Raw genomic sequence first — 12,186 nt, forward strand, 5'->3', positions numbered from 1 at the left:
AATGAAGCAGGAGCTCCAGGGTCAGAGTCCTCCCCCCTCCGTTGTAGCCTGGAACCTCTAGGCAGTGAGTTGGGACTGCACAGGGCTTTGTTTTATTTTTCCCCTTTCTCAGGGATATTAAACCTGCATTGGTCTATCATCCAAGAACTAAAAATGATTCTTCATCTATTTTGTCTAGTCTTTAAAAATCTGATCTCTATCAGTACATCATGACTGGATATGAAATTCCACATTTTTATTTCTGGTAACTGTCTTAGGCAAAGCCAATCACCAGAAGGAGTCTTGGTTTCTTCTTCTATGAACTGGGACTCACAGAATGTTTATGCCACAGGATCACAGAGATAGGAGTATCCAGCATAGGTCTCATCTGTAGGAGGCACCAGGTGAACATGGAGGTTTCTGTCCATTTCTTTGATACTTGAGATGTGGTGCGTCCCTCTATATACCCAAATCACTTCCAATTCTAAGGAAAGTTAGTGGAAGTATAGTTTTTCTTTTCCTGTTCCTGGCAGCGCCAGCCTAAGGAAAACTTTCCTGCTGTCTGAAATCCTTAGCAGTCGTTTCCTGTAAAATTTGGTCTGTAATGAATCATCGAAACCTCTAACAGCAAAGCTGCTGTTGTCTAGAAATGCTATTGAAGTAATTCGTTGCCATATTTTAATGCTATTTACAATCTTTATTGCAGGGTATCATCTTGTGCTGTTAAGTCTGCAAGTTTCCGTGGGGAGGGGAGCTCACTGCCAACGTGTTGTACCACTGCAGCTCCTGGCTCAGCACCTGGCCCCCATCAAGAGTGGAATGACGAATTCAATGTCAACGGTATGTCAGCTCCTTCTTGTCTTCCGGCCTCTGGTGTTTTTCATCCCTGGACCTGATGGCTCCTCTGACAGATCCTCAAGGACTTGAAATTCTATCCCCAAGGAGGCGTCATCTTAATAGTGTGACACGTGTGCTTTGCTCCTGGCAAATCACCCTCTTGCTTCAGGTCACCTCTCAGTGGTCAGCTGCTGATCTTCTCCTTCTGAGACCTGTTCTTTGGCACTCTTGGTGTGCAGTGGACCGAGGGAACTGGCCATCCCTGTCAATCCAGTGAGGACACTGATGGAGACTTGAGACCCAGGAGGAGTCTGTGTCGGTGATCTCTGGGCCAGAGACAAAGCTCAATCACCTGCTCAGTGCCTGTTGCAGAACCTACCAAGCTCTCGATGCCAGAGAGATCCCTCCCACGCAGGTTTATCCCTTTGCTGCCCACGAGCTTGAGCTCCTGACAGGAGCAGGCCCTCCAGGAGTCTCTCCTGCAGTCTCCAGAGGCGGGGCTGGCACTTGATCTTTCTTTCTCGACCCTGTGACCATACATCATTTCCCTTTGAACTGGAAATTTCCAAGGAGCAATGACACTTCAGTGAATGATGGTGTGGGTTTAGAAGCCTATTTCATCCTGGTGACTTCCACGGAAATTGGATGTTTGCCGTCACATGGTGACTGGTCCGAGGGAGACCCTGCACATCTGCTGCAACTGGCAACCCCCTCCCTCCACGACCCTGGAGTTTCTCCATGACACCAAGTTCTCATGATCAGACCTGAGTCCAGTATTTGGGGGCTGATGGAGTTTAAAGAATCAGAATCTATGGTCCACAACAACTCCGGCTGCCCCTCGCTTCCGTTCAGCACAGTGACAGAGCTGTTCTTTCCTACCAACTGGGAGCCCGGGCCCTGTGGGAAAGGGCCACATGAGTTTGGGTCATCAGGGGTCTGGAAGGGAGCTGCAGCGCTGCCCAGTTCTGAAGGTCTGCTGAGGACAACCGTGAAGCAAGCTGAATCTCTCCAGTTTCACCTGGTCTGGGAAGATATCCCTTTCTTCCCCCTCGATGCTCAATATCCCCATGTTCTTCCCCCCATCCCCTGTATCTTTTGTCTAAGTCAGAAAACACCTTAAAAATAATTCACTGATAGATGGCTCAGTGGTCCTTTCTTTCACGTGGATGAGAACTTACGCCAAAAAGTTGAGTCTCTAATGGAACATTTTCAACATTAGCAAGTAGGAACTTGGGGTCTCTGAGCTCTGACATTGATCTTAATTGCAAGTCCCTCCTGCGACCCCCTGAGAGACAGGCCATGTGTCTCCTGAGAGGGGCCAGCAGGGTGGCCGGTGAGTGGCAGGCAGTAAGTAGGGCTCCACCAGCAGGTGCGGAGTCCAGAGCAAACGCCCCTCTGTGCCCAGCGGAACCTGCAGGAGGAAGCCTGCCGCTCACGTCCTCCCTTCAGAGTAGCAGACTCCCTACCCGGGAGCAGGGCTCTCCTTGGGTCTCCAGCTTGCAGGACGACTGTGTTGTCATTTCCTTGACCTGATTGGGGGGATAAATGGACCAGGACTGCTAGCTGCTTCCCATGTGAGTCCATCTGCCCCCAGGAGGAGAGAAGGCAGAGTGACCTCTAGTCCAACCTTCCTCCACCCAAGCCTCCCTTCCATGGACCCCTGGCTGCCTCTGACTCCTGGGCCCTCCTGCTTCCTCGCCCCCTCACGGTCCAGACCCCGCCTAAGTCTCCCCCGCCCCTTTCCTACCCCACCACACTGAGCCCCTGCGGCTTCAGGGCTTCGGGAAGTTGGTGCGGGGCTGTGGGGGTGGACGGGGCTCCTGGCAGCCTCGTGAGTAGTGGATCTGGACGCCCCATTAGGGAGATTTACTGCCCTGCCCTGAGGTTGCTCTCCAGGTTGAAGCCAGCTGACAGGGTCTCAGCCAGGGCAGGATTTATTCCTACATATTAAATTATTTTTTTAATTAGTTCAATGCCCAGGTCATTTCTAAACCAAAGAAATGTGAGATAAATAAGTTCCTGAAGTAAAAGGAAACAGACCAAGCTTTGAGCTAGCTGTCGTGTTCCTACCACAATGTTTGCAGCCCCAGGACATTAGCGCCCCCACCCTGGCCTAAACACCGAGGAACCACACGCCAGGCCTTCACAAGCCCCACCAGGGCTCCCTGGCCTCTGCTCACAGATCAGCTTGCTTCTCTCTCTCTTTCTTTTTCTCTTTCTCTTTCTTTCTTGCATAAAATACTTGTGAAATTGCCAGCACAGTCGGGAATCGGGCCTTCTCAGCGGATCTGAACCCTCTCCATCCTGATCTGTGGGTACGCAGGCGTGGGGGGCTGCTGCGCCTGGCAGATTGTTGGGGGGGCTTTGCAGACACACAGACCCAGATGGTGGCTGGATGACAGAGAGGAGCCAACAACACCAGGAGTTATTTTGGGAACAAAACTGAGGCTCTGCATATGGCTAGGTTTTCATGCTAAACGTTGCTCCTGCATCTGACAAGCTCCTGTGTCGGGCGAAGCCGTGCATCCATCAGTCCCAGTTAATGTCCTGGATCCTACTGCCTGGGGAACGAGGGAAGGCCTGAGGGAGTCAGCTCCCACAGGAGGGCCCTGCGGACCCCACAGCCGCCTCTCCCTGTCTGTGCAGGGACCAGCTTGCTGGACGTCAGCTCTGAGTCGAGGCCACAGCTGGTGGCGGGCCTCAGCCTCTGTGGCCGCAGGTCTGCACTTGAGTTCCATCGGCCTTGCCCTCGGCCGCTGGGCTCCACCGCCACACCAGCACCTGAGCGTGGTCTGCAGATCCACGTCTGCTCTGGTTCTAGGGAAGAGAGGGAGAGGAGGCAGGGGCAGGGGAGGCTCGCGCCTGCTCGACCTGCTGCGGTCACGAGTGCAGAGACCCTGGGGCGGTGGCTTGTGACACCTCCCGGCACATCAGAGACGGAGCGTCTCTCTCCACAGTGTGCAGGGACACTGCCTGCCTCTCCTCTTCTGCAGGTCCAGCAGGTCCAGCTTCCCAAGCATCCAGGACAGGCCTCTGGGGTAGGCGTGGGGAGCACGGAGTCCAGGAGGCCTCACCTCCCGATGGCGTTATGTATGTGAAATGCAATGGAAGCCTTTTTACTTTTCCTTCTTCATTCACATTGCTTGAAAGACTTGATGTTTCTGTGACTTGGGGGCAGTTTCTAAACAGGAATAGCTGGTTTCTTTGTCTTTTGCAGGAAGTGGAGGGCCACCAACTTAACATGCCACACTCTGAGCTACACCAGGCCCAGGTGGAGGGACACTGACTTAACATGCCACTCTCTGAGCTACGCCAGGCCCAGGTGGAGGGCCACTGACTTAACATGCCACACTCTGAGCTACACCAGGCCCAGGTGGAGGGCCACTGACTTAACATGACACATCTGAGCTACACCAGTCCCAGGTGGAGGGCCACTGACTTAACATGACACACTCTGAGCTACTCCAGGTCCAGGTGGAGGACCACTGACTTAACATGACACGCTCTGAGCTACACCCAGGCCCAGGTGGAGGGACACTGACTTAACATGACACACTCTGAGCTACACCAGGTCAAGGTGGAGGGACACTGACTTAACATGACACACTCTGGGCTACTCTAGGTCCAGGTGGAGGACCACTGACTTAACATGACACACTGTGAGCTACACCAGGTCAAGGTGGAGGGACACTGACTTAACATGACACACTCTGAGCTACTCCAGGTCCAGGTGGAGGACCACTGACTTAACATGACACACTCTGAGCTACACCAGGCCCAGGTGGAGGGACACTGACTTAACATGCCACACTGTGAGCTACACCAGGCCCAGGTGGAGGGCCACTGACTTAACATGCCACACTGTGAGCTACACCAGGTCCAGGTGGAGGGACACTGACTTAACATGCCACACTGTGAGCGACACCAGGACCAGGTGGAGGGACACTGACTTAACATGCCACACTGTGAGCTACGCCAGGCCCAGGTGGAGGACCACTGACTTAACATGACACACTCTGTGCTACTCCAGGTCCAGGTGGAGGACCACTGACTTAACATGACACGCTCTGAGCTACACCAGGTCCAGGTGGAGGGCCACTGACTTAACATGCCATACTCTGATCTACACCAGGCCCAGGTGGAAGGCCACTGACTTAACATGACACACTCTGAGCTACTCCAGGTCCAGGTGGAGGACCACTGACTTAACATGACACACTGTGAGCTACACCAGGTCCAGGTGGAGGACCACTGACTTAACATGACACACTGTGAGCTACACCAGGCCCAGGTGGAGGACCACTGACTTAACATGACACACTCTGAGCTACACCAGGCCCAGGTGGAGGGCCACTGACTTAACATGACACACTCTGAGCTACACCAGGCCCAGGTGGAGGACCACTGACTTAACATGACACACTGTGAGCTACACCAGGTACAAGTGGAGGGCCACTGACATAACATGACACATTCTGAGCTACGCCAGGCCCAGGTGGAGGGACACTGACTTAACATGCCACACTCTGAGCTACACCAGGCCCAGGTGGAGGACCACTGACTTAACATGTCACAATCTGAGCTACACCAGGCCCAGGTGGAGGGCCACTGACTTAACATGACACACTTGAGCCACACCAGGCCCAGGTGGAGGGCCACTGACAAAAAATGACACACTCTGAGCTACACCAGGTCCAGCTTGAGGGCCAATGACATAACATGCCACACTCTGAGCTACACCAGGCCCAGGTGGAGGACCACTGACTTAACATGACACACTGTGAGCTACACCAGGCCCAGGTGGAGGGCCACTGACTTAACATGACACACTCTGAGCTACACCAGGCCCAGGTGGAGGGACACTGACTTAACATGACACACTCTGAGCTACACCAGGTCCAGGTGGAGGGACACTGACTTAATATGCCACACTCTGAGCTACACCAGGCCCAGGTGGAGGACCAGTGACTTAACATGACACACTCTGAGCTACACCAGTCCCAGGTGGAGGGACACTGACTTAACATGACACACTCTGAGCTACACCAATCCCAGGTGGAGGGACACTGACTTAACATGACACACTGTGAGCTATACCAGGTCCAGGTAGAGGACCACTGACTTAACATGACACACTCTGAGCTACACCAATCCCAGGTGGAAGGCCACTGACTTAACATGACACACTCTGAGCTACACCAGGCCCAGGTGGAGGACCACTGACTTAACATGACACACTGTGAGCTACACCAGGCCCAGGTGGACGACCACTGACTTAACATGACACACTCTGAGCTACACCAGGCCCAGGTGGAGGGCCACTGACTTAACATGACACACTCTGAGCTACACCAGGCCCAGGTGGAGGACCACTGACTTAACATGACACACTCTGAGCTACACCAGTCCCAGGTGGAGGGACACTGACTTAATATGCCACACTCTGAGCTACACCAGGCCCAGGTGGAGGACCACTGACTTAACATGACACACTGTGAGCTACACCAGGGCCAGGTGGAGGATCACTGACTTAATATGCCACACTGTGAGCTACACCAGGCCCAGGTGGAGGGCCATTGACTTAACATGCCACACTGTGAGCTACACCAGGCCCAGGTGGAGGACCACTGACATAACATGCCACACTCTGAGCTACGCCAGGCCCAGGTGGAGGGCCACTGACTTAACATGACACACTCTGAGCTACGCCAGGCCCAGGTGGAGGGACAGTGACATAACATAACACACTCTGAGCGACACCAGGACCAGGTGGAGGGCAACTGACTTAACATGACACACTCTGAGCTACACCAGGCCCAGGTGGAGGACCACTGACTTAACATGCCACACTGTGAGCTACACCAGGCCCAGGTGGAGGACCACTGACATAACATGACACACTCTGAGCTACGCCAGGCCCAGGTGGAGGGCCACTGACATAACATGACACGCTCTGAGCTACGCCCAGGCCCAGGTGGAGGGACAGTGGCATAACATGACACACTCTGAGCTACACCAGGCCCAGGTGGAGGACCACTGACTTAACATGACACGGTCTGAGCTACACCCAGGCCCAGGTGGAGGGCCACTGACTTAACATGACACACTCTGAGCTACACCAGTCCCAGGTGGAGGGACACTGACTTAACATGCCACACTCTGTGCTATTCCAGGTCCAGGTGGAGGGCCACTGACTTAACATGACACACTCTGAGCTACACCAGGCCCAGGTGGAGGACCACTGACATAACATGACACACTCTGAGCTACACCAGGCCCAGGTGGAGGGCCACTGACTTAACATGTCACACTGTGAGCTACACCAGGCCCAGGTGGAGGGCCACTGACTTAACATGACACACTCTGAGCTACTCCAGGTCCAGGTGGAGGGCCACTGACTTAACATGACACACTCTGAGCTACACCAGGTTCAGGTGGAGGGCCACTGACTTAACAAGGCACACTGTGAGCTACACCAGGCCCAGGTGGAGGGCCACTGACTTAACATGACACACTGTGAGCTACACCAGGCCCAGGTGGAGGGCCACTGACTTAACATGACACACTGTGAGCTACACCAGGTCAAGGTGGAGGGACACTGACTTAACATGACACACTCTGAGCTACTCCAGGTCCAGGTGGAGGACCACTGACTTAACATGACACACTCTGAGCTACACCAGGCCCAGGTGGAGGGACACTGACTTAACATGCCACACTGTGAGCTACACCAGGCCCAGGTGGAGGGCCACTGACTTAACATGCCACACTGTGAGCTACACCAGGTCCAGGTGGAGGGACACTGACTTAACATGCCACACTGTGAGCGACACCAGGACCAGGTGGAGGGACACTGACTTAACATGCCACACTGTGAGCTACGCCAGGCCCAGGTGGAGGACCACTGACTTAACATGACACACTCTGTGCTACTCCAGGTCCAGGTGGAGGACCACTGACTTAACATGACACGCTCTGAGCTACACCAGGTCCAGGTGGAGGGCCACTGACTTAACATGCCATACTCTGATCTACACCAGGCCCAGGTGGAAGGCCACTGACTTAACATGACACACTCTGAGCTACTCCAGGTCCAGGTGGAGGACCACTGACTTAACATGACACACTGTGAGCTACACCAGGTCCAGGTGGAGGACCACTGACTTAACATGACACACTGTGAGCTACACCAGGCCCAGGTGGAGGACCACTGACTTAACATGACACACTCTGAGCTACACCAGGCCCAGGTGGAGGGCCACTGACTTAACATGACACACTCTGAGCTACACCAGGCCCAGGTGGAGGACCACTGACTTAACATGACACACTGTGAGCTACACCAGGTACAAGTGGAGGGCCACTGACTTAACATGACACACTCTGAGCTACACCAGGGCCAGGTGGAGGGACACTGACTTAACATGACACATTCTGAGCTACGCCAGGCCCAGGTGGAGGGACACTGACTTAACATGACACACTCTGAGCTACACCAGGCCCAGGTGGAGGACCACTGACTTAACATGTCACAATCTGAGCTACACCAGGCCCAGGTGGAGGGCCACTGACTTAACATGACACACTTGAGCCACACCAGGCCCAGGTGGAGGGCCACTGACAAAAAATGACACACTCTGAGCTACACCAGGTCCAGCTTGAGGGCCAATGACATAACATGCCACACTCTGAGCTACACCAGGCCCAGGTGGAGGACCACTGACTTAACATGACACACTGTGAGCTACACCAGGCCCAGGTGGAGGGCCACTGACTTAACATGACACACTCTGAGCTACACCAGGCCCAGGTGGAGGGACACTGACTTAACATGACACACTCTGAGCTACACCAGGTCCAGGTGGAGGGACACTGACTTAATATGCCACACTCTGAGCTACACCAGGCCCAGGTGGAGGACCAGTGACTTAACATGACACACTCTGAGCTACACCAGTCCCAGGTGGAGGGACACTGACTTAACATGACACACTCTGAGCTACACCAATCCCAGGTGGAGGGACACTGACTTAACATGACACACTGTGAGCTATACCAGGTCCAGGTAGAGGACCACTGACTTAACATGACACACTCTGAGCTACACCAATCCCAGGTGGAAGGCCACTGACTTAACATGACACACTCTGAGCTACACCAGGCCCAGGTGGAGGACCACTGACTTAACATGACACACTGTGAGCTACACCAGGCCCAGGTGGACGACCACTGACTTAACATGACACACTCTGAGCTACACCAGGCCCAGGTGGAGGGCCACTGACTTAACATGACACACTCTGAGCTACACCAGGCCCAGGTGGAGGACCACTGACTTAACATGACACACTCTGAGCTACACCAGTCCCAGGTGGAGGGACACTGACTTAATATGCCACACTCTGAGCTACACCAGGCCCAGGTGGAGGACCACTGACTTAACATGACACACTGTGAGCTACACCAGGGCCAGGTGGAGGATCACTGACTTAATATGCCACACTGTGAGCTACACCAGGCCCAGGTGGAGGGCCATTGACTTAACATGCCACACTGTGAGCTACACCAGGCCCAGGTGGAGGACCACTGACATAACATGCCACACTCTGAGCTACGCCAGGCCCAGGTGGAGGGCCACTGACTTAACATGACACACTCTGAGCTACGCCAGGCCCAGGTGGAGGGACAGTGACATAACATAACACACTCTGAGCGACACCAGGACCAGGTGGAGGGCAACTGACTTAACATGACACACTCTGAGCTACACCAGGCCCAGGTGGAGGACCACTGACTTAACATGCCACACTGTGAGCTACACCAGGCCCAGGTGGAGGACCACTGACATAACATGACACACTCTGAGCTACGCCAGGCCCAGGTGGAGGGCCACTGACATAACATGACACGCTCTGAGCTACGCCCAGGCCCAGGTGGAGGGACAGTGGCATAACATGACACACTCTGAGCTACACCAGGCCCAGGTGGAGGACCACTGACTTAACATGACACGGTCTGAGCTACACCCAGGCCCAGGTGGAGGGCCACTGACTTAACATGACACACTCTGAGCTACACCAGTCCCAGGTGGAGGGACACTGACTTAACATGCCACACTCTGTGCTATTCCAGGTCCAGGTGGAGGGCCACTGACTTAACATGACACACTCTGAGCTACACCAGGCCCAGGTGGAGGACCACTGACATAACATGACACACTCTGAGCTACACCAGGCCCAGGTGGAGGGCCACTGACTTAACATGTCACACTGTGAGCTACACCAGGCCCAGGTGGAGGGCCACTGACTTAACATGACACACTCTGAGCTACTCCAGGTCCAGGTGGAGGGCCACTGACTTAACATGACACACTCTGAGCTACACCAGGTTCAGGTGGAGGGCCACTGACTTAACAAGGCACACTGTGAGCTACACCAGGCCCAGGTGGAGGGCCACTGACTTAACATGACACACTGTGAGCTACACCAGGCCCAGGTGGAGGGCCACTGACTTAACATGACACACTGTGAGCTACACCAGGCCCAGGTGGAGGACCACTGACTTAACATGCCACACTCTGAGCTACACCAGGCCCAGGTGGAGGACCACTGACTTAACAAGACACACTGTGAGCCACACCAGGCCCAGGTGGAGGGACACTGACTTAACATGACACACTCTGAGCTACACCAGGCCCAGGTGGAGGACCACTGACTTAACATGACACACTCTGAGCTACACCAGGCCCAGGTGGAGGACCACTGACTTAACATGACACACTCTGAGCTACACCAGGGCCAGGTGGAGGGACACTGACTTAACATGACACACTCTGAGCTACACCAGTCCCAGGTGGAGGGACACTGACTTAACATGACACACTCTGAGCTACACCAGGCCCAGGTGGAGGGCCACTGACTTAACATGCCACACTGTGAGCTACACCAGGCCCAGGTGGAGGGCCACTGACTTAACATGACACACTCTGAGCCAGTCCTGGGCATGTGTCCGTGGGGAGAAGCTGCACCCATCTCCGGAGCTCCCTCTGCAGATGGGACAGTGAGACAGCAGAGGCTGTGGACCTGTCATGTGCAGCTGCCGCCCAGTGAGCACAGGAGAGTGGGGTGGACGTGGCCCCTGCACCAGGCCTCAGTCGCCTGGGCAGTGGTGTTGAGGTCCTGGCTGCCTCCTGGAGAACTCCGAGATGGCAGAGCCGAGCTGGTAAACAGGCACAGCAAGGGAGCCGCGCACGTCCGATGCCCACTGGTGATGTGCCTCCTGCCTTCAGGGAACAGAACCCCGTTTGGGAGAGAAACGTCCTTCTCTTCTTCAAGCCTGGGTTCTGGCAGAGGTGGTCAGTCGCAGGCCTGACGGGCGTAAGCCCTGGGAAGCCCGCTCTCCCTCCCCAGGGAAGCCTGTCTCAGAGAGGACGCAGGGACCAGAAGCAGAGGTGGACCCGCCTGTCCTCAGCCCTGGTCTGGCCTCCCCGGGGCCGGCCGTGCCTCTGGGCTCCCTGTGGTTGCTTGGTGGAGCCAAAGCTCTCGCTTTTCCGCAGCTTGTTTGGTGGGCCCCGTGCGCGGGAGTAGCCAGAGGCAGCAGCAGGACTTCCCCACACCCAGGGTCCTCTCAGGCAGCGCAGCGGCCGGCCTCTCACTGCAGTGGGACTGGCCTTCACAGCTCCCTCCTGAGCGCCCTGCTGGTCTTCGAAGGGCGTGTTCTCCAGAGGCAGACGGGGAGCCCCGGTCCGGAGCTGTGTGCCGCTCCCCTGGGAAGGTGGTCTGGAGAGGCTCGCCCTGTGCAGAGTGCCGCGCTTCCCGGAGAGTCCACGGAGGGGAAGCTTGGAGCCGCTTGGGGAAACGGCGCTGCTCTTAGTGACCAGAGCGAGGCTCACCGTTCGCCTTCTGCCCACTGTGTCCCGCTCCCGCAGGACCCCTGGCTGGACCTTCGCGCACCTCCCCGTCTGACTCGGCACCTTCGCTGGCTCTGCCTCCGGCCTTGACCTCCCTGTCCTCGTCGCACGCAGCCCTCAGGGAGGCTCCCTGGCTGCGGTGGGCCCTGGGGCTCTGGGACGGTGAGGGCAGAGCGTCTCCTCACCACAGAAGCCCAGCAAGAGCCTGGCCGCCCCTGGGCCACCTGGCTTTGGCCCACGCCGCCCGCCTTCCTTGCCCTGACCTGCCTCTTCCTCTCAGGGTCTCGCTGTGGCTCTCCTGCTCCTCTTGGTTCCCTGCTCGTCTTATTCATTTTATTTTCTGGAATATTCCCTCTTGGGGCCGGAGAAAGGTGTTTGGAGACTCTAAACAAAATGGTGAAACAGGGCTGTCCGTGTGGACCTCGAATCTGACAACCCTGAGGTGCGCACGGGCCCAGCCG

The sequence above is a fragment of the Sciurus carolinensis genome, chromosome 12 (assembly GCF_902686445.1).
Source record: "Sciurus carolinensis chromosome 12, mSciCar1.2, whole genome shotgun sequence".
Lineage (NCBI taxonomy): Eukaryota > Metazoa > Chordata > Mammalia > Rodentia > Sciuridae > Sciurus > Sciurus carolinensis.